This window comes from Coturnix japonica, chromosome 2 (genome assembly GCF_001577835.2).
Source record: "Coturnix japonica isolate 7356 chromosome 2, Coturnix japonica 2.1, whole genome shotgun sequence".
Classification (NCBI taxonomy): domain Eukaryota; kingdom Metazoa; phylum Chordata; class Aves; order Galliformes; family Phasianidae; genus Coturnix; species Coturnix japonica.
In genome coordinates, this window is record NC_029517.1 from 47,972,338 (window position 1) to 47,992,465 (window position 20,128).

Consider the following 20,128-nt stretch of genomic DNA (forward strand, 5'->3'; position numbering starts at 1 on the left):
ATTTTATCCTCATCATGAAACACTACATAATTGAACATTACAACATATTTTGTGAAATTTCATACCGTTAATATTGTGGGCATCCCCTGACTGAATGATGTCATTTCCATTAGAATGCTGCCCTCTGCTATCCATTGTTTCACTGTACAAAGGTACTTCTCAGTGTTATCTGTAGGAAAGCTTTTAGGTTTGGTTTTTCCCCTCTAACTGCTGAATTGTTGGAACAGGGCAAATAACCTGCAGATCTCTCCTGAGATAAGAGGTAGCAAAGGAAAATTTTGCTCAAGGCTTCTATGTTCAAACAGATTGGGCAGCTCCTACTAAACCATTTAATCAAGACTCAGAACTTGACCTTGCCCTACATCTCCTTTCAAGCCCCTAACTTAAGTCTTGTTAGGCTGCAAGCATTGAAAGTTAATGAGGCTGCAGCTACAGTAAGTCACATGTGAGAATACGGATGGAGCACAGATGGCAGAGGAGGAGAACAGGCAGCTTTCCTGTTAGAGAGAAACACAGAGAACTGAAGCTCAGCTGGGAACTAGAGAAAGAGGGAGAAAGTTCTGGTTCCCAGCAGCATTCATGAGTTTGACAGATAGACTCAGCCAAGTTGAAGCTGCTTGTTCTCAGTTCTGCATTAGCAGAGAAAGCTGCCCCTACATCCTCACTCCCCCAGCACTGCATGCTGCTGCACTCTGCCCATCCTGGGGCTTACCCAGATAATGAAATACGACACTTTGCACCATATACAGATATAATATGAATTAGTGCATTGCCAGAGAGGAAAGCAGGTCAGATGTCTGATAAGAAACTGTTGGGATTCATCAGTTCAGCGTGCAGAATTACTGACTGTCCTTCTTAGCTTTTTGAACTAGGCTGAATCTGGGCATCTTCTTTGATGAAAACGTCCTTGAGATATCATAGGCATCTTTCCCTTCTTTCTGTCCTTGTCATAACATGAACTGACTATGTAATAAACACCACAGCAAAAGTTAAATCTGTTAAGGACCACTCCCACAGAAATCATGGCAGGGGGTACAGCAGATAAAGCCCTAATAATATGCAGCCTGTTTTCTTCTCAGTGGTGATACTGCCATTCCTACCTGCGACACTACCCACTGTTTTGTTCTGTGGTATTCAGATTAGTCCATCTTTAGGGCTGTAGTCAAATCCAGTTTGGAGTACTTTCCTTGATGTGGTCATATTCCTTCCAATCTCAGGCATGACCGGAAAATTAAAAGCTTGAATATGACTCTATGGTGTTAAAAATGTAACACATTCTCTTCCATATTTTACAGCACAATCTCAGCCTCATGCCCAAGAGAAATTTGCAATCAGATTCCACGACATCAGAATTCAACACCAAAAGGAAAAAAAACAAAACACCTGTCAGGTTGTGAAATTCTTGTGAGGGTTACCCTGTTACAAAGCTCAAGCAAAGCAAAGAACAGCTTTAATGTTCACCTTAGAGGAATGCAGCAACAACTACAGTAATATCAATGTATGGATATACATTTTTATTCTGACACAAGTAGTTATGATTTATGGCCAACAAATTCTTATACTGTGGGTTAAATGCAACTGGTAATTCTTAAAATGGAGTCAAAGTGTCAACTGAATTTTAAAACTATAGAGCAGATACATTATGTTAAGACAGTTTAAGAATTCATTGCACTCAATTATAACATCTTTATATCCAGGTTGATGATCAGAGTATCATTGCAGCATCTGTGAAATCACGCAGCAAGCAATATATCCTGATGGGTTTTATAGTTAATAAAGAATGACACAAAATTCCAATCTCTCATTAATCTGGATTAAGCAGAGAAGAAAAACTCGCTTTAAACCTAGTCTTATAAACAGAAGGCCTAATCCTGAGCCTGCTTGCTGAGGGGTGTCAAACTACCAACAGCAGAACTGCCATGTTTGCTCAGTGGCAGAGAACAAAGCTGCCCATTCCCGGGGAGCAGCAACTCAGTGCTGGGGAGGGGATTGCTCTGTGCAGTGAATGCGGAGCATGAAGTACAGGTCATGGGATCGCACACACAATTAATGATCCAAAATCAACACAGGCGGGGAACATTAGGCTCATTTATTTAATTATTCACTACAGGAAAAGTCAGATGTTCATGAAATTTCAGAATCTGGGCAGCACGATCGTGCACTGGATCAGTCCACATTTGAGTCTGCCTCTAGACCAAACAAGGGAGTTTCTCATCCAAGCAATGGCCACATCTAAGAACTTTGGATAAAGCAGTATTTAGCTTTTGTCTAGGAGTTACAATGACTTAAATTTACACATACCAAAAGATCACTAAATTTTCAACAGCTGTATTATGTATCAAAAAGCAATTTTACAAGTAACATTCACAAGCAAAACATTTTTACAGTTAAAATCAGATGCATTCAAACACCCAGGAATTCTGCAAGATTTTCTTTTCTTTTTTTTTTTTTTTTTTCTGTTTTATAAAGAACATTTAAGTCACTAAAATATAACATTCCATCAACACTGAAACATTTCATAGAGATTTCATTGCCAAATGGATTATTGATCACACCACATGTGACCTTCACAGAAAGATCAAGGTGTCCTTTTTTATCATATGTTTTGTTTTGTGAAGTAGATGCTCAGACTTCAGAACCTGCCTGGAAACTGAGCAGTGGTCCACAAGCTATTTCCATATGGCAGTACTGTTTTGCACAAACGGAGAATAGCACATAGTTTATCTTTTGCTTATGAAACACTAACTAACAAGCAATCATCACTGAATTTTAGCATCTGTTTTTAAATGGAAAGGTAAATTAGCTGCTGTCTCTCCATTAAATGTGAGCTCTAGCTGATGAACTGAATTGACCTTTGCATGAGTTAAGACAGAACTGATCAGGGATATCAGACAACAGCTTTTCTATGACAATGGAAAGAAAAAAAACATTACCTAGGAAAAGTCATTCGTAATTTAAAAGTGGAAAGAAAATTTAAAAAACCAAAACAACAAACAAACTAAAAAGAAAGACTCGATCCCATGTTCCCATTAACATATTCTGGCACTTAGCACACGACTGGGTATTTCCAGGCCTGACCTCTCAGCCGGTCTGTGGATTTCAGTGTTTAAGTAGCTGAGCAGCAGCTTGCAGGCTGAGCACTTTCATACTTCAGGCCACCTGCTGAAGTGCCTAAATATAGTTACAGGAGCTTAAGCTCAGCCTTTGACGGCCTTAGCTGTTAGAAACTCTTATTGCAGATGATTGGAAAGTAGTTGAAAGATTCAGAGGGTTCAAAAATGAGCATCAAGGCAGCTCCAGCTCTCTTCACACAGAGAGAAAAACAAAAATGATTGCATTAACAAAGTAACAACACGAAGTTTGGCAGATGGGTGATGCATGAGAAATGACTGTGTTATACCACAACCCACTTCAAGTTTGCCAATGAAAAACTAACAAAGGCTGAGCTCCACCCACTTCTTTCAGAGTCTGAAACATGTTTTGGTTATCAAAGAATAAAACTGTACCTGTGGCACATAGCTCAAATATAGAAACACAGAGCTTCTTCTGAATGCTGGATATAGCTCTTTTTATCTCTTTGTAAACATTGGTTTGATTTTATACCCTGCCAAGTGATTGGAGAACAGATTTTAGTGATTAGAATACATTGGGTAGCATTTCAAATGGAAAATTCTAGAGATTCAATTATTATGTAAATTCATGTTTGCATGTATCTGTTTTTGAAACAAATTCTTTGCAGCAGCACAAGTAGGTCCTTGTGTAAGCAGCTGTAGCGCTGTTGAGGAGATGGACGGCAGTGTGGTTATTCCACTTGTGTTGAAAGGGCTGGTTTTATCTTAAAAACAAAAACAACAAAACCCTTCTGTCAGTGGTTCTGCAGTGACATTACATTTGTATATATACCATGTAAAATGCACTGCTGCAGTTTATGAGAGCACAGCCCTCAGATTAGTGATTTCCACAAGATCAATAGGTAGCAAGAGGATTAGATTGCCTCATTTTTAGAGAGATGAAATAAAGATTTAGTTTCTTGGCAGACATAACATAAACAAAAATACTACTGAAGTACAGTCATTTCCAGATCAGAATACTAGCACTGTATATCTTTCACAAAAGCTACAGGTCCTGTGAAGGAACATCCAACTGGATCCTGGGCAGAAATGCAGTATTTTAAAAGACTGTGATGGCAGCTGCTGTAATACATGCACTTCTCACCCAGCCAACATTCTCAGGGGAACATGGCCAAAGACCTCACGTTCTGGAGGATGTTTTGCCTGAATAACCACTGACAGCACAAGTGTTGGGAGCTATTGCCAGTAAGAACTTTGAGCCTTGTTTGCAGCTATTCAACTCCAACAGCAGTCAGCTGACTGCCCACCTTGCCCCCTATGTGATGGCTGATGCTGCGGTCACCTTGTGTAGGGGAAGAGGCTTTCAACCACGATGCCATATGCTGCCCTCAGCATGCAGCTCCAGCCACCACAATAGGCATTTGCACACAGCTGCATCTCCACTACTCATCTCAGCTGCTCTGCTGCCCCTCATCACTTGCAGACTGGTTGTACAAAAGCTTTGGTTATATACCCTGGAGATCACAGTAAGTGGAGACAATTACTCTTCAGACACACACTGCATTCACAGACAGATGCAGGGCTTCTGTACAAATAGGTTTTTTTCTTGCTGACTTTCAAATGCTAACATTTTTCAATCTACCTTAAACAGAAAATAAGAAGATCATGCAGAGTCAGCCGGCAGGTTTTTGGGTTTTTTTTTTCAGTTCTTTTTGCCTGCTGGATTTGAATATGTCAAGGGGAGAGGTTTTGGTCCTATTTTACCTCCAGTTAATTGATTACCAATTAACTTGAGTTAACTGAATTCAGCACTAAGTGCTGGTCTAGACATGCCACAAATGTTTGTTCCAGGACATTCTGAAGAAAACCACAAGTATTTGAGTCCTGGAAGAAAAATCTGTGGAATATCCCGACTAGCATTTGCAACTGTGCTATTAGGTCAAGTTAGCATTGCAATTAATTATTGTGGGGTAAAGGGTACGAGAAATGTTAGCACTGACATTACCTAATAAATTTGGTGTTCCAGATTGCCACTGCCAGAAAATTAATCCTCCCATGCCACTCAGAATTAGTCAGTAGATATGTGAGAATTCACTGCTCTCAAGGTACAAGGGTATAATAAATATGTACACCGTTTGGATAAAATAAACTTAGCTACATAAATATTAGCAACTTTCTTGTTTGTAATTTCAACATGTTACTTAAAAGACTAACAATGTATTTACATTACATCGTTGCTTAGGTATGTTAATTAACTGAAACTTAACAGTCATAAACCACCAGGAATGTAATGAAGAAAACTAGTATTTGCTTTACTACCTTTTTCCATACTTTAAAATATTGATGTAAGCTCAATTTTTACATTCTTCTGCCTTTCCCATTTTTTATGCCCCCCTCCTTTTCCTTAAGTCTTTGTTCTTCATGTGTGGGAGCGAGCAGCTCTACATCTCAACCTTTTCCAATTAAAGAAATAATGAAAAACAACACTGCAGTATTTTCTTTGACTGACATCTTCCAGAAATATGTGTTACAGTGAAATGATAAGCCAATTCCTCCATGCCCCCATGAACAGCACATTTCTGTTCTGATCTGCAGCCTCACATTGCTTTGCTGCCAGCCAAGTGGGATACCTCACAGTATTTGCAGATTGCACCTAACTTTTTATCATCTGGTACTCAATAGGCAAAGTTCTCAGTTCAGTTCAGTACCAGTCCATGAAACACTATGCCTTGTGTTAAGCGAGAAAGCAGTGGCAGATTTCTGGTACTGGGTAATGCTACAGACCCATAAATTATGGAGTCGCATGAAGAATGAGGAATTGGCATTATGTGGCTATCTGGGGAAGGGGCATTTCAGAGTCTCTTTTAAGCACAGTGCATAGAGAACCATGGCAACAGCCACAGCTAAGGGTTGCAGTACCTCCCCTCTAGAACTCCATATGTCATCTACACGATGCACAAGCTTCATAATCAGAGCAAGTGAAGCAACAGATTTGGAAAGGGAGGATGCTAGAAACCTCAATTCACATCCAAATTGATCTACAATAGACTAATTCCAATGCTGAGAGCTCATCTGTAGTACCAGCTTTCTTACCTTGTCTCTGTCACCCCTATGTGAAAGAACAATCCCTGGACTCACAACTCCACAAAAAATGGGACAACAGCATGAACAACAAGAACATGATCAAAATTAAGAGTGAGGTTACTTCCCAGGAAAGAGACAGCCATCAAAGGTCTCACTAACAAAGCACAGCCCCACAGCAGGGTAGGAAGGAGGACAGAATAGACTGACTTTACTAGCACCTCACTGAATACCAGAGTGTGAAAATAAGTCAGGGAAATCAAGCAGCTAATCAAGAAAAGCAGGAGGCAGTACTAGGGAAAACTATAGCTGTGGCTTAGGAAATTATACAGAGTTCCCAGCCTGAACTTAAATATTGCCCTGGGGCCATGGCCAGAAGAGCAAGTCAGGGTCATCAAGTTCTATCAGTGCTCTTGGGAACTTCAGTATGTATCCTCACCTTACAAAGCTGCGTGGTTGATGAATGGCTTGTTGTAAGATGGTTTGGATGAAGAACATGTAATACCCCCTTAAGTTCAAGAATAATTTTTGGTCTGTAGTTATATCGGCTGTCGAGGTAATAGAGTTTCTTGCATGTTAATTTGAAGTAAAGAAAACATGTCTCCTAATGTAGTGATTGCCTTCCTGCAAGATCATAGAATCAAAGATTGGCTTGGGTTGGATGAAGATCAGGGTACTGGGATGGGGTATGCAAGCTGGGCTGATGTTAGCGAGGATCTAGATGGTGGTTTCAGCAGGGAGCCTCAGAAAACCCGATGATTTTACAGGGATTGTGGCATTCAAGGCAATCAGTTGTTGGTTTGATGTTTTAAGCAGTGGGAACAGTAGTCTGATAAATGGTGGAATAGTTCAGTAGCATTCTCTGAAAAGCCAAACCTGTTTGTCTTTGGAGAAAACTGGTTAGGAGTATGATGCTTGCCTTTCTAAGATATTTCTAGCTTTATTTGACTGAGTTATAAGAAGAGCACCCTGGGCAAGCAAGCTAGAGATGTGTGGAAAGTCTGGGTGGGTTCAGAGGTGGAAACAAGTTCACAAAATCTGAAGCTTGTGTTATCGGTATATGTATATTACTGCTGCAGACAAAACTGCCTTGGAGATGGGGGTGTCAAGAAACTCAGCCATCTTGGAGAAAGCTAGTATGATTTTACAGGTCACATTCCAGAATTTCACTCGCTTGTTCCTCTTTCTGTTTTGAGTACGATGTAGCAGGGACAGGTGAGTTTACACTTGAAGGAAATCTATGAGCTCCTTCAAAAATCTGGCTTTGTCCTTGGCCCCTCCAGTCCTTCATGATGGGGCAGTTAATGTCTATGAGGGCATCTAGAGTCCTAACAAGACCCTCTAAAGTAAAGTGATATTTATGAAGGAAAGATGAATTTTTTTATATATATTTAGGAAATATATATATTTCCAATTTTCAGTCACTCTCCAGAATATTATTTGAAAATATTTTTCAGAGCTGTCACACTTAAATTATATTTGTAATTCAGGGGATTCCTCTCCTCTTGATTTGTACCGGTATCCTCCTCTTGATGAGTACCAGTATAATTAATGCTCTTTTTGTGGTTCACATGAATTAAGAGTTATTTCTGACCTTAATGGTTCTGTGACTAAAAACAAACAATAAAAATAATTTAAAAAATGGAGTAAAAGTGACATTTTCAAAAATGCTCTCACAGGGTACAGAAGCATGGATATGCTTGGCTGATTACATCTTTGACAGCCTCAGTTTTATTGGCTAATTTGCTGCTCTGTTCTTTGAACTTAGTTTGAGCGTAAGGCTTGCCAAAGGCAAGCATTTCTTTTAAAATAGAGTGTTTCTTACATCATCACACAATTTATGGTGTACAGACCTTTTAGATTTCCAGCATATCAGAGAAGTAGCTGCAAAAGCCTTCACATCTTTTCCCTTGAATTTCTTTGCTTCTAAGTACTGTCAATGATGTTAGCTGCTTTTCATTAAAGTGTAACTCCTTCAGAAAGCAACAAGGAACTTTGTACCTTTGGGGATATGTTATAGTCTTCCTTCATGTGTAGCGTGTGAGCTTAACTGATCATTGTGCTTCTTGGAAGAGTTGCATCCACATAAATGCATTTACTGCTTGTGTGTTTGTGGTTTTTTGTTGTTGTTGTTGTTTGTTTGTTTTTTTCTTTCTTCAATGTGATTGCTTTAGCCTGTGCTGTACTCTAGATAATAAGGTAACAGAATGCAAACTCATTCTTTTCTCTGGATCTTAGTTTCCTCAGATCTCATTTCACATACAGAGCAGTAAGCTAGAGCCTCACAGGAGCCCACATCATTATGAATCAACTATATGAAAAACATGTAGAAAAAACACCAAAAAAGCAAAGCTATAAAAACAACAGTGCCTGAAGATTGGAAGAGAACGGGGTCTCATTAATGTGAGGCTATACATACATATGCTGAAGTGATTACAATGCTGAAAATAGCTGAAGAGGACACAAAATGGACAACAAAATGTTTAGAAAGTAATTATTCTTCCTGGAGCACGAGAGAGGAGCATGCAAAGAGTACTCTTTGTATGGAGGGAGAGGAAGGCTCTTACTCCCTCTCTCTTCCATCTTAAGGAACTACTGTTGTATGGTATGATTTTCTGGCTACACATAAGACACACCAAGTAGCCTCTTTACTACTACTGCTACGTCTACTCTCCCTGCAATTTCATGGAGATAATTATTGCTTGCTTTTTATTAGGATATTTCTATGAAGGTCTAGGTTGTCCAGAAGTTTTAAACCCTAGGAAGTTTAAAAAAATTTTTTTTAACCTTTCAAAACATGCGTGGAACTCCATAGTTACTTAAAACTAATTAAATAACCAATACTAATTAAATGCCTAGTGTAGCACTGTTTGTCATAAAACTATAATAAATTATTTTTTAGATAAGCATTGTCACTTACATCATTAATTGAACTCGTAGTCTGGGGATGAAGGGGATCAGCTAAACATTTTCATGCTGAAGGAGAATTTCTTTTCTGGGCCAACAGTGCCATCTACAGCACCAAGCTTGCAGCTGAAAATAAAGTATGAACTATGAAGAAATTATGTATTTTTATTAATTTAAAGCCTTTAAAAATCAAGATAGCTGTTATACTCCTTTAAAACGCCACTGAGAAATTAATAAGTAAAATGTGTACTTGATAAAACTGGTATGTAATTTAATAAAATAACAGTTCACAGAATCATAGAATGATCCGGGTTGGAAGGGACCTCAAGGATCATGTAGTTCCAACCCCCCTGCCTGGCAGGGCCACCAAACATACACATTTACTAGATCAGGTTGCTCAGGGCCCCGTCCAACCTGGCCTTGAACACCTCCAAGGACGGGGCATCCACAACCTCCCTGGGCAGCCTGTTCCAGGGCCTAACCACTCTCCTAGTGAAGAACTTCCCCCTAACATCCAAGTTTTAGATGGGTTTCATATGGGTGTATTTGTTATCACAAGTGGCAAATATATATTGCTGCACATTTACTTTCTGTTCCCAGATCTCCTTAAGACTTGGGGACTATACAGTTGTAATTGTACAAATGCAAAGTTGATATAATCAGAGGTTATGCAGAAAAGAAGATAAACAACCAATACTCACAGTAAGATGCTCACTGATATCAATGCTCACTCCAAAACTCCACACAGGAGTGATCTCCAGAAAGATTTTGCCTTAGCAGTGGTCAGCCCTTAAATAAGATCTAGGAGAGGTGGAGCCAAGCTCCACCCCTTCCAGGAGCACAACTGAATTACCTTCACCTGTGCTCCCTCAACTGACCCGCTGCTTGCCTCAGATGGTTAATCAGAAGTTCAGGCATTTATTAGTTATAAAGTTGATTTGGAAACATATCTTTATCATTAATCTCTGAAATTGATGAAGTCTCCTGCATTACTAAGTAGTTAGATGGGGTCTGAAATTTTTCAGCTGATCCCATAATTGCTCATTTCTTCATATTTCCATTCATTTCAAATCTGCAGAAACTACAGCCTATTACAAACAAAGACTTTAAAGTTCCATTTACAATAGTTGCCTACTAATCTTAAAAATGCCTCAAAAGAATATTTTACACTTCAACGGAGTATTGCAGGCAGTTATTTAAATATGCTGATCTAAGTTGATTGATCTTGAAGGAACTTGAAAGAACAAGAAACTTCAAATGGAAAAGCAAATGCAGCTGGTGATAGTTTTGGCATCTTTTTCAGGGTGAGGCCTTGTAACCATCATATCTCTGGCTTGGGCTGCAAACCCAGGGTGTACCTTAGAAATATGGGGTGAGCATTAATTGCAGCACAAATGCCCCTTGATCACTAGTCTGTTCGTGATTATGGGAAACCCCCCATGTTCGAGTTCACAAGAGATAAAACTTAATTATATCTGCATCTTACCACTTCTAGTTTTATGCCATTAACAGGAAGAGTAACTCCTCATGAACAAGGATCTGTCTTCACAGAACTCATTTGTGCCTTCACTGAACAGACTTTGCTCTAGTCTGCTGAGCAGGGCCCTTCATCAGCAGGCCATGGTTTTAAACCCAGCTTATACTGACTGTTGTCTCTATAAAATGAATTTATTGAATCTCTTCTATCTTTGGTAAATAACCAGAAACATTGCTACATTGCTAATTTTCCAATATTTGCCCTTTTAAACAGCAGGCTGAAGTGCTGACAGCCTTTGCTGTCTTTCTCAAAGGATTTACACAAGGCAATGCAAAGCCCTACAAATTCCCTGTCTCCCTGCTGCTACTGCCTAGGAACTGTGCTTGTAATGCCAGGTGTGGGAAGCTCTGTGCTTCCAGCAAGGTGAGCAATGAGCATCAGCAGCGGTGAGCTCTCCAGACTCTGATGTTATGTCACCTTGGGAATTACAGTAAGCAAATTCATTTTATTTACTACCAACCTGAGTTGAAGATGATGGTGTTTAAAGGCTTGGGGCATATTATCAAAATTGAGGATGAAGAAAGAGTGGCTTGTAATTTAGGACTGGATTTAATTATTTCTTTTAAGCATAACTTCTCCTTTCCTGTACTCACAGAAAAATAATAATCTGAAAACAGAGTATGACACAGAAGTTCTCAGAAGTGCTCCATTTCACTCTAAAATAGAGACAAATGACAGCTTCTACATTCAAGAATGTCTGTTTATGACCCATGTAAAATATCTGTTGTAATCCATTAGTTTAAATGACATTTTCTGATTTACTCTTTGCAGGATTTTCAAAGGAAAGAGCAGTTAATCAAAAAGCCTCTCAATCCTAATTGGCTTTTGGGCCAAAAATCTGACTTAGAACTGTCACTGACACATTAAAGTGTCATCTCAGGAGCCGAGTGTTTTGAGTAATCTGAGAGGATAAGGGGGGCACGGTATTCTTTTGGTTAGAAATGTACCATTTCAGATTGAGGGAGGGGATAGTTTGAACTATAACAGAAAATGAAAGCTGACATATAGCTGTCTTCTAACATGTGGACTGCTTCTAAAATGTCCTCCCTTTTTTTACCAGGCACAAGCAATTTATTCAAAAGTAAGCCAGTCATGGTTATCAAGAACATAAATAAATCCATGTTCTAAATTAGTCTGTTGAAGAGCAGAATCAAGATTCTTAGATTTCAAATGAAGGATCTGAAAGGATGAAGCCATCTTCCTCAAAGAAAATAAAATCAGTGGAATAATTACCTGTTGCTTCTTCTGAAAAAGGCTTTGAAATCACAGGACCAGATTTTGAGCTAATGCAAGGTAGTGTAATAAACTGAATTTTCAACTCCTCGTTGATAGTTCTCAATCCTAAATATTACAGATTATACAGTAAAAGTGGATTTGCAATGGGAAAATATAATATCTACTATTTTCCCTTTCCTGCACTTTCAGTTTTACTATAATGTATGTGTGTATGTATACACACATACAAATGCGCATACATAAGTACACACCTGCATTACATTTGATAATACTTAAGGACCCTGAAACTAAAAGCTGAAAGTTGAAGATAAAGTATTCAAATCTAAATAGCTCACAATGGTGCTGCAGCTGAGTCACACTGCTAATGGAAAAGGGGGCTGGGAGGTGGAGGGTGAGAACTGAGCAGGAGCTGGCCATCTATCACCGAAGTAACAATGAGAAAGCACTTAGTGAGTGGACTGGGACTTGAAGGTTTCTGTAACACATGTCCAGAGGCTGAGCAGCCTGCCCTGAGGTTCCTCTGCAGGAGGAGCAGCTGTTGCTGGTACTTCAGGTGGCTCCTGCCTGAACTGGTTGCTAGAGCTCACCACAGCTGGGGCAGGGGACAGGTAAGCTGGGAGGAGCTGCTGACTGTGAGTCCCTTGGATATGGTGGAGGCTTCTGTGGCATCCCAGAAAAACCTGCACTGTGAAGTCCAACAGAAATCAGACTGCGGAGTGGATATGACCATTGGCCTTCATGGTGTCGCAGTCTAAACTGGGCTTGGTGAAAATCTTCCTTAAGATTTTGAGGGATGTTTTATGAAGGGTCCTGCATGACATCGTATGTCCTGAAGCACAAGAAATCCCTTTCAGTCCTATGGGACTGTACTGATAATAGTCTAAACCTGAGAGGAATAAATTTAAGCCGAATCTTATTAGGGTTTTTTTTTTTGTTTGTTTGTTTGTTTTGTGTGTGTGTGCACTTGTATTTAATTTTAGTTTATTCCACAGAAAAGCAGTGAATTTGAGGTACACTAGCAAAGCAGCACATCTTTCTGTTTCTATCTTCAGAAGACACAATTTAAGGACTGGCTGTGCAGGCTTGGGTAGTTTAAGCCACTTATTCCCAAGCTGTAATGCACAAGACCTAAATAACCTTTTTGCCATGTGGCTTTCCCAAACACAACCATTCAGCTGCAGAGTCACAGTTTCTTCCCTTTTGCATTACTGGAGGCACGAGATGCTCCCAAGTACAAGTGAATCTGAGGCAGGCTTTGGTATTAAAGTGAAGAACATCAAGGGCATTCCTCTAAGAACAGCTAATTTGGATCTAGGATTTCAAATACAAAAAACTTAATACTTTCAAATACAAAATACAAAAAACAACAAGATGACAGTTATAAATATTAAAATAGCATTACTTTCCCAATATTTTTGTAGGAAGTTGTGCTGACAATATGATTCATCAGATGTAATTTATTTTAGCTCAGTTTTGCATAGGAGTACTTGACTTCTGAGGTAAAGTCAACAGTGGGCAGCTCTGAGTTGCTTGTTGCCCAGGATATGTGCATGTACTATCGCTATCTCTCCTGTCAACCTGGTAGGATGGAAATAATATTGTGAAATGAGGTCCTGGAGGTTAGTGCTTCATAAACACTAGTCCCTGCCTAGAAAATGACATGAGAATGTGTTTTATATTAATTACCTTTACTCAGATATCCTAAGTATATATACTTGTACATCTTTCTGGGCCATCACACTGAGCAGAATGAGAGAAGCTAATAAATGCTGCAGAGGGGAATTTTAATCTTGTGTGTAGGAAGATCTAGAAAAATAAATGGAAGAAGTCATTAGGAAAAGTAGATTGTGAGATGCAGGAGATGGGGTGCAGGAGATTGTAACAAACCTTCAACCGTCAAGATAAAAGCGTGTGTGTGTGGGGGGGGGAAGTTAAATCACTGCAGAGAAGTTAAAAGAAAAGTATAATGAAAATAGTTCTCCTTGACGTTCTTTTTGTTGCTAGATACAAGGAAGTGATTACAGTTAAAACTGTGGTTGTTCCAAAGGATGTTCAATCACTGACAATGGCCCTAGTGCAGAGGAGAGGATAGCCTAGGGTCCAGTCAGCTTTCTGATGTATTCATGACCCTGTACTCCTCTACCCCACAGACTGCACAGGTTCATTTGCAAGAACTGCATTTGTTTGCTCTGTGATGTCAAAAAGCAAGAATTTGGGAACTGTCAAGAGAAGGAATAAACAGAAATGTTTATAATAAGGAAATACAACAAGGAAAAATACTGTTCTCAAGGGAGACTCAACTTTGTGGCAGAACTCAGGTTATCTTCAAAATTATTATATATTTTGCCATCTACCAAATATTGCAGGGGAAACAAAGACACAGGGCCAGAGGATTTTTGTCTCACCTTTACTTCCGCCCCACAACTCCTGCTTATTTTGATGTATGTATACAGCACAGAGTTGCTTTGTGTACGTGTATGGTGGCTTCTGTAGAGTACAGCCAAAGCCACTATAAGGGTTATAAAACCTGAAGGAATCATTTCCCAGCTCCTGCATCACTATGTCATTGCATCCAATTGAGCAGAAAACAACTTCCTGTTGTGTTTTTGCTATTGGGTTTTTGTTAAAATGCTTCCATTTTTATTGTTCCCACCCCCACCTCCTTGTCTGCCTGATTTGTTTGCTCATTTGTTATTTTGTTAACTAGAAGGATTTAACAGCGTTCAATGAGTATACAGGACTGACTTGAAGTAATTATTTTTCAAATGGATTTTCATGCTTGAATGATCTCATCTTGCCAATAAGTTCCTTTGGCACTGAACTTTATTACTTAAAACACATTAGAAGAAGAGCTTGCACAATGCAATTGCTCACTTCAAAACTGTTATTGCAGTAACTGCTTTCAGCACACTCTCTGTGGAGTGAAATTGTTAGTACACCTCTGAAAGTATTACATCATACCAACGAAAACTGTTGTTTTTTCTAGTGAGAAGGGAAAGACAACACGTAAGATCTCAAAAGGGGTCTTAAGCATGCTGTAACCATCTGAAATATCAGATGCATGCATGTGCCTGGGCACACAGGGCCTAAAAGATCTTCCCCCTTTTCTGAGGCAAAGATGGAGCCACATCCAGTCAAGGAGTAATCATCAACCTGGTGGTAAACAACCAAGAATTCTGTTTTTTGTTTGTTTGTTTTTAATAACTTTTAAAATATGAATTATTCTTCCATCTATTACACTTCTATCACGTAGATCATCCCCATCCAGATGTGTTTGGAAAGCTGAGCACAGTAATACATAGAAGGATACCATGGACCCACAGGGTGGTGCCAAGGAGGCAGTTACTGCCCTGCTCCTCACTGCACCTTCCCCCAGTGGTACTAGAAAGATGTGATGGACCTTAGAGCTCCTTAAAAGTAAATGTGTACTGCCTTCGCACTCTTTATTTTCTAAAATATGTTTGTAATTTAAAAATGAAATCAACAACCAAGATCTCTTCTTGTATCTTAAAATTAATGTATTCTCTCAGGTTTTGCTTATTTATTTATTTAGAAACTGTTCATTTCTGTGTTAGATAGTTTTACATATAAAATGTTCCAGAGGTAAAAAACAATTCAGCAGGGTTTCTAATGCCAAAGAAATGATGCCTTGCATTTGCAAAGGTAAATTCTACCTCAACAACAGGATATACTACTTGGTGGCTCTACTTGTGGCAGAAATGGTTAAACTGACTTCCAATATGAAAATGTTTACATTTTTATCTAAACTTGTATTATGTATTTTAACTTCTGTAAGTGGTGTGCCCTCAACAATGACCCAGAAAGCAATGGTAACTGAAGAAAGCCAGAAACAGTTCCAGTTTAGCACCTGTTTTTCATATATTCATTGCTTACACATCAGTATTAATATATTCAGTCTAAATTTATACATGAGCGATTCTAAATGAAAGTTAATGTGCAAATGTTTGCATAGCAGAAATATGCCTCTAGCAATCGTGACTCATTCTCTTCTAGCCATATTAGTAGCCCTTATACTTTTCTCCCCATTATCTCTTACAGTAGGATATTTTGTGGTCCTACTTTTTGTGTTTTCATCATAATAAAGGTGTGTTAGCATGTGTATCTCTACTTGGCTTCAATATCATAAGTAGTCTTCACTTGATTTATTTTTTCCTCCTGAAATAGAGAAAGACAAAGAGTACCAATGCCAAAGGTATTCATACCTTTAGAGCATGATCTGTTGTATCACACAGTGGCAAGTGGTGCTGGCATACTCTTTCTGCAATAGGTCAGCATTGTCAAAGACACAGATATTTTGAGGACCATCAGACAACCTGAAGATTGTTCCTTTAGGTGAAAATTTCTAATCTCATATCACTTATCTGCTAGGTGACTTTTTCTTCATGTTCCCCCTCTGATGAACGATAATGGGGAGCTGGCTTCCTCACGCAGAAAAAACATAGGTAATCAATGAGGGCTTTGCTGCAGTCTTCATGGGTGGCCAGACTTCCCACATCTGCCAGGACCGTAAGCCTCTAGGTGAGGGTGTGGAGAGTGGTTTCTGTCCCACTGTAATGGTGGAACAAGTCCGAGTCCTCCTCATTAAACTAAACATGTATAAGTCCATGGGGCTGGATGATATCCATCCTAAGGTTCTGAGAGCGATTGCTGATATGGTTGCTGAGCTGTTCTTCATCACATTTGAAAAATTATGCCTGTCTGGTGAAGTCCCCAGTGACTGGAAAAAGGGAAACATTCTTCCTTTTCCCCTTTCTTAAAAATAGGAGTAGCCAGGGAACTACAGGATGGTGAGCCTCACCTCTGTGCTTGGGATGATCATGGAGCAGATCCTCCTAGAAACTGTGTTAAGGCACAAACAGGACAAAATGGTGATTTGAGGCAGTCAGCATGGCTTCACCAAGGGCAGATCTTGCCTGACCAATCTGGTGGCTCCTATGTTGGAGTGAAAGCTTTGGTGGATGGGGGAAGGGTGATGGATATCATCTACTTGGACTTCTTCAAAGCCTTTGACATGGTCCCTCACCACATCCATCTCTTTAAACTGGAGAGGAGTAGATTTGAAGGATGGACTGTACAGTGGTGTACAGCTATACAGTTGATAGGTAAACAGAGGTTAAACAGCTGTTTCATAGAAAAGATTATCATGATAGAAAGATAACCTATGATAGATGGAAAATGCCCACCAATGCTGAAGGTTTACAGTAAACTCCAAACAGGTGCAATCTCAAAAGAGATCCTGCCCTAGTGGTAATCAGCCCTTAAGTGAGATCTGGGAGAGGTGGAGCCAAGCTCTACCCCTTCTGGTAGCACAGCTGAATTACCTTCACCTATGCTCCCACAGCTGAGGCATTGCTTGCATCAGGTGGCTAATCAGAGGTTCAGGCTGTGATCAATAGTTTCCCATACAGATGGAATAGGAATTGGCTGGCTGGACATAGCCAAAAGTTTGTGATCAATGGTTCTGTGTCAGGGTGGAGGCTAGTCACAAGCAGGGTCTTGGGAGGGTGCTCTTCAACATCTTCATCAACAAAATAGATGATAGCATTGAGTGTGCCCTCAGTGAGTCTGCAGATTACACCGAGCTGAGCAGTGCAGTCAATAAACTGGAAGGAAGGGAAGCCATCCAGAGGGACCTGGACAGGCTGGAAAAGTGGGCCCATGAAAACCTAAAGAGGTTTGATAAGGCAAAATACAGGGTGCTGCACTTGGGTTGGGGCAATCCCAGGTATTTCTACAAACTTGGAGAAGATCTCCTTGAAAGCAGCTGTGCGGAGAAGGGCTTCAGGTTCCTGGTGGATGAGAAGTGGACATGAGTCAGCAGCATGTGCTTGCAGCCTTGAAGGCTAACTGTGATCTGGGCTGCATTAAAAAAGGGGTGGCCAGCAGGGAGAGGGAGGTGATTGTCCCCCTCTACTCAGCTCTTGTGAGGTCCCATCTGGAGTACCGCGTCCAGGCCTGGCAGGAATACTAGAACTGTCCTCAGCAGAATACTAGAACTGGAGTTAATTCAAACAATTTAGGATTGAAGATTTTGTTTTAGGAAACTTGAAGAGCTGTAAAATAAGGCTTCGTAAAAAGGTGAACGAACCATAGCAATAACAGTAGATGGCAGTGTAACCTCAGAAAAATCTATTTCTTATTTTATTTTTTTAGCTTGGGTCTGGGATTTTCTCTCATAAGGGGATGGAAGTTCGCTTTGTGGAGAGCATAAGGAGCCAGAAGTCAAGACAATTACTAATTTTCATCTGAGGCTAATTTTCTGCCCAGCTCTTTCATTTTACCATCATCTGGAGGATTTGTGTGAAAATTTCATACTTGGAATTGACCTTGAATCATACAGTTACAAATGCTGACCAGAAAGTGTTGGTTTTGTTGTAATACATAGTCTATATCTTGGGATTTGAGAGCCTAAGGGGCCCAATCAGCTTGAAAGTAATTCAATCAAGCAATGAGTTAAAGTGTTTTAGGATGCTCTGCCTGACTGTCAGATCTTCTGATGATTCCTTAAGGTTTTATATTTCCTTGGTTTTTGAACAATGTTTTCTTCCCTGTTGCAGTGCAAGACTTTACAAACACCAGTAGGATATTCGATGAAGATTAACAAAACTATTTATTAAGTTAATAAACTTGAAAAACAGCTTTCCTGGCTCTTAGGGGTAAAGCTTTTCCTGAAGCAGGGTGAGTTTTAAGGCTGAAGAAAAATAATGTTCAGTGGCTCTGGATAGGATTCAAAGCATCTTAGTTCCTTAAGCTATCACAGATATTTTCTAATGTGACCCTTGGCAGCTGGCCTAGTCTATTCCTCTGCTTCTGAAGTCTGTACAATGCAGATAGCAGTTTAATTTGTCTGTCTTCAGGGTAAAACTTGTTTCTCACTCTGCTGTTGCTTGCTAGAGGAGTTTTGAAATTGGCTTTTTAGTTTTATATTAAAAATAAAATTAACAATATTTGTTTACAAGTTTTAAGGTTTGAGTAGAGCGTCAGGAGCAAAATAAAAATACCATATGGATTAACTCTTTTAATATCAAGTACTTCAGTGGACCATGATCATAGATGGCCTGATCCTTAACTGGAAACCAGCAATCATATGTCTGCTCTAGAGCAAGATATTTCTAGATTATATTTTCTCATCTGGTAGAGAGCACTTGAAGCTTCCAGCTAACAGAAAAATGTGCTAATTAGCAGGAAATGGGATATTTATGGAAAACAAGGCCTGGAAGCTAATGCTCATTTTGCACACAAAAGTGAAGATTGCGTTCTTTTTTTCCATGTTTAGGGCACTCATATGAGTATTAAAAACTGCAGCTCAGGTCTTCCCTGCTTAGGCTGATGTGAGAAGTGTTTAACATGGTTAAGAAACAAATGTTTCTTAACATCTTAAAGGGTTGCAAAACCCCTTTAGCATTTCTTCTGAGGCAAATAAGTTGCCTTCCCCTGTTAGTTCAATATGGAAGGCTGTATTATTTAAACCTTCCTCCTTGCACTTGAATTATTCACAGTGGTATTTTTTGGTGGTAGTTATATATGTATTTCTTCTTAATACCACTAGAAAAAGTGGCACTTTTTCTAGGTGCCTCCTGGCTTAGGGTGAGGTTATGATCTCCATCATTGCCTCTCAGGTACATGAGAGCATCTGCTTTCACTACAGTGTTGTATGCCTTTGTGAGCTCTTGGTGTCTGACCATCAGACTATATGAAAACCCCAGTACTGAAGATGTTATGGTGGCTGATGCTTGGCAGCTAGTAAACATCAAATATTTTCACCCAGAATCCTCCAGTGAATTTGAGTGAAAGAGCTTATGCTTCACTGACTGACTGGAAAGCTGTAAAACACCACTTCTTTCCTGTTCTGAGGAACTCGCCTCTGCTGCTTTTGTGCATGCAAGTGAAGTTGGACATGCTTGAGGTGGGATGTTGTCATACCATGGTTGAGCAAGCTGATACTTCTGGGTTGCCCACAGGTTTCACTCTCTGAATCCTGCATTGTCAGTTGTGCTCTGCTCTGTAGAGAAAAAATAAATATATGAATGTAAACGCTTTCATAATTGTCATGCAAATAGCTCATCTGTACATAAATGAGGCATGAGAGAACTCCCATGTGCCAGGCCCCTTGTGGATAATCAAGGACAACAAATCCATAACATATGGGGAGACTAGGGCTGTGTAGCGACTTTGTAAAGCCGAGAAATGTTGGATACTGTAAGAATAAGTTCTTAGCTTACAAATTTTGTAATATTTTAGACATATTATGATTATATTCCAGACTGACAATTCT

The 20,128-nt window shown here is 39.6% G+C and overlaps 1 long non-coding RNA gene across 1 annotated transcript; it reads right to left on the minus strand.

The window, feature by feature from the left end:
* Positions 1 to 2,450: 2,450 nt before the first annotated feature.
* On the minus strand, positions 2,451 to 9,820 carry LOC107309470. Its single transcript, XR_001553190.1, has 3 exons — positions 9,761 to 9,820; positions 9,073 to 9,185; positions 2,451 to 3,835 (listed from the first exon to the last, which is right to left on the minus strand). It is a non-coding gene; the product is annotated as an uncharacterized LOC107309470 (long non-coding RNA).
* Between the last annotated feature and the right edge of the window lie 10,308 nt (positions 9,821 to 20,128).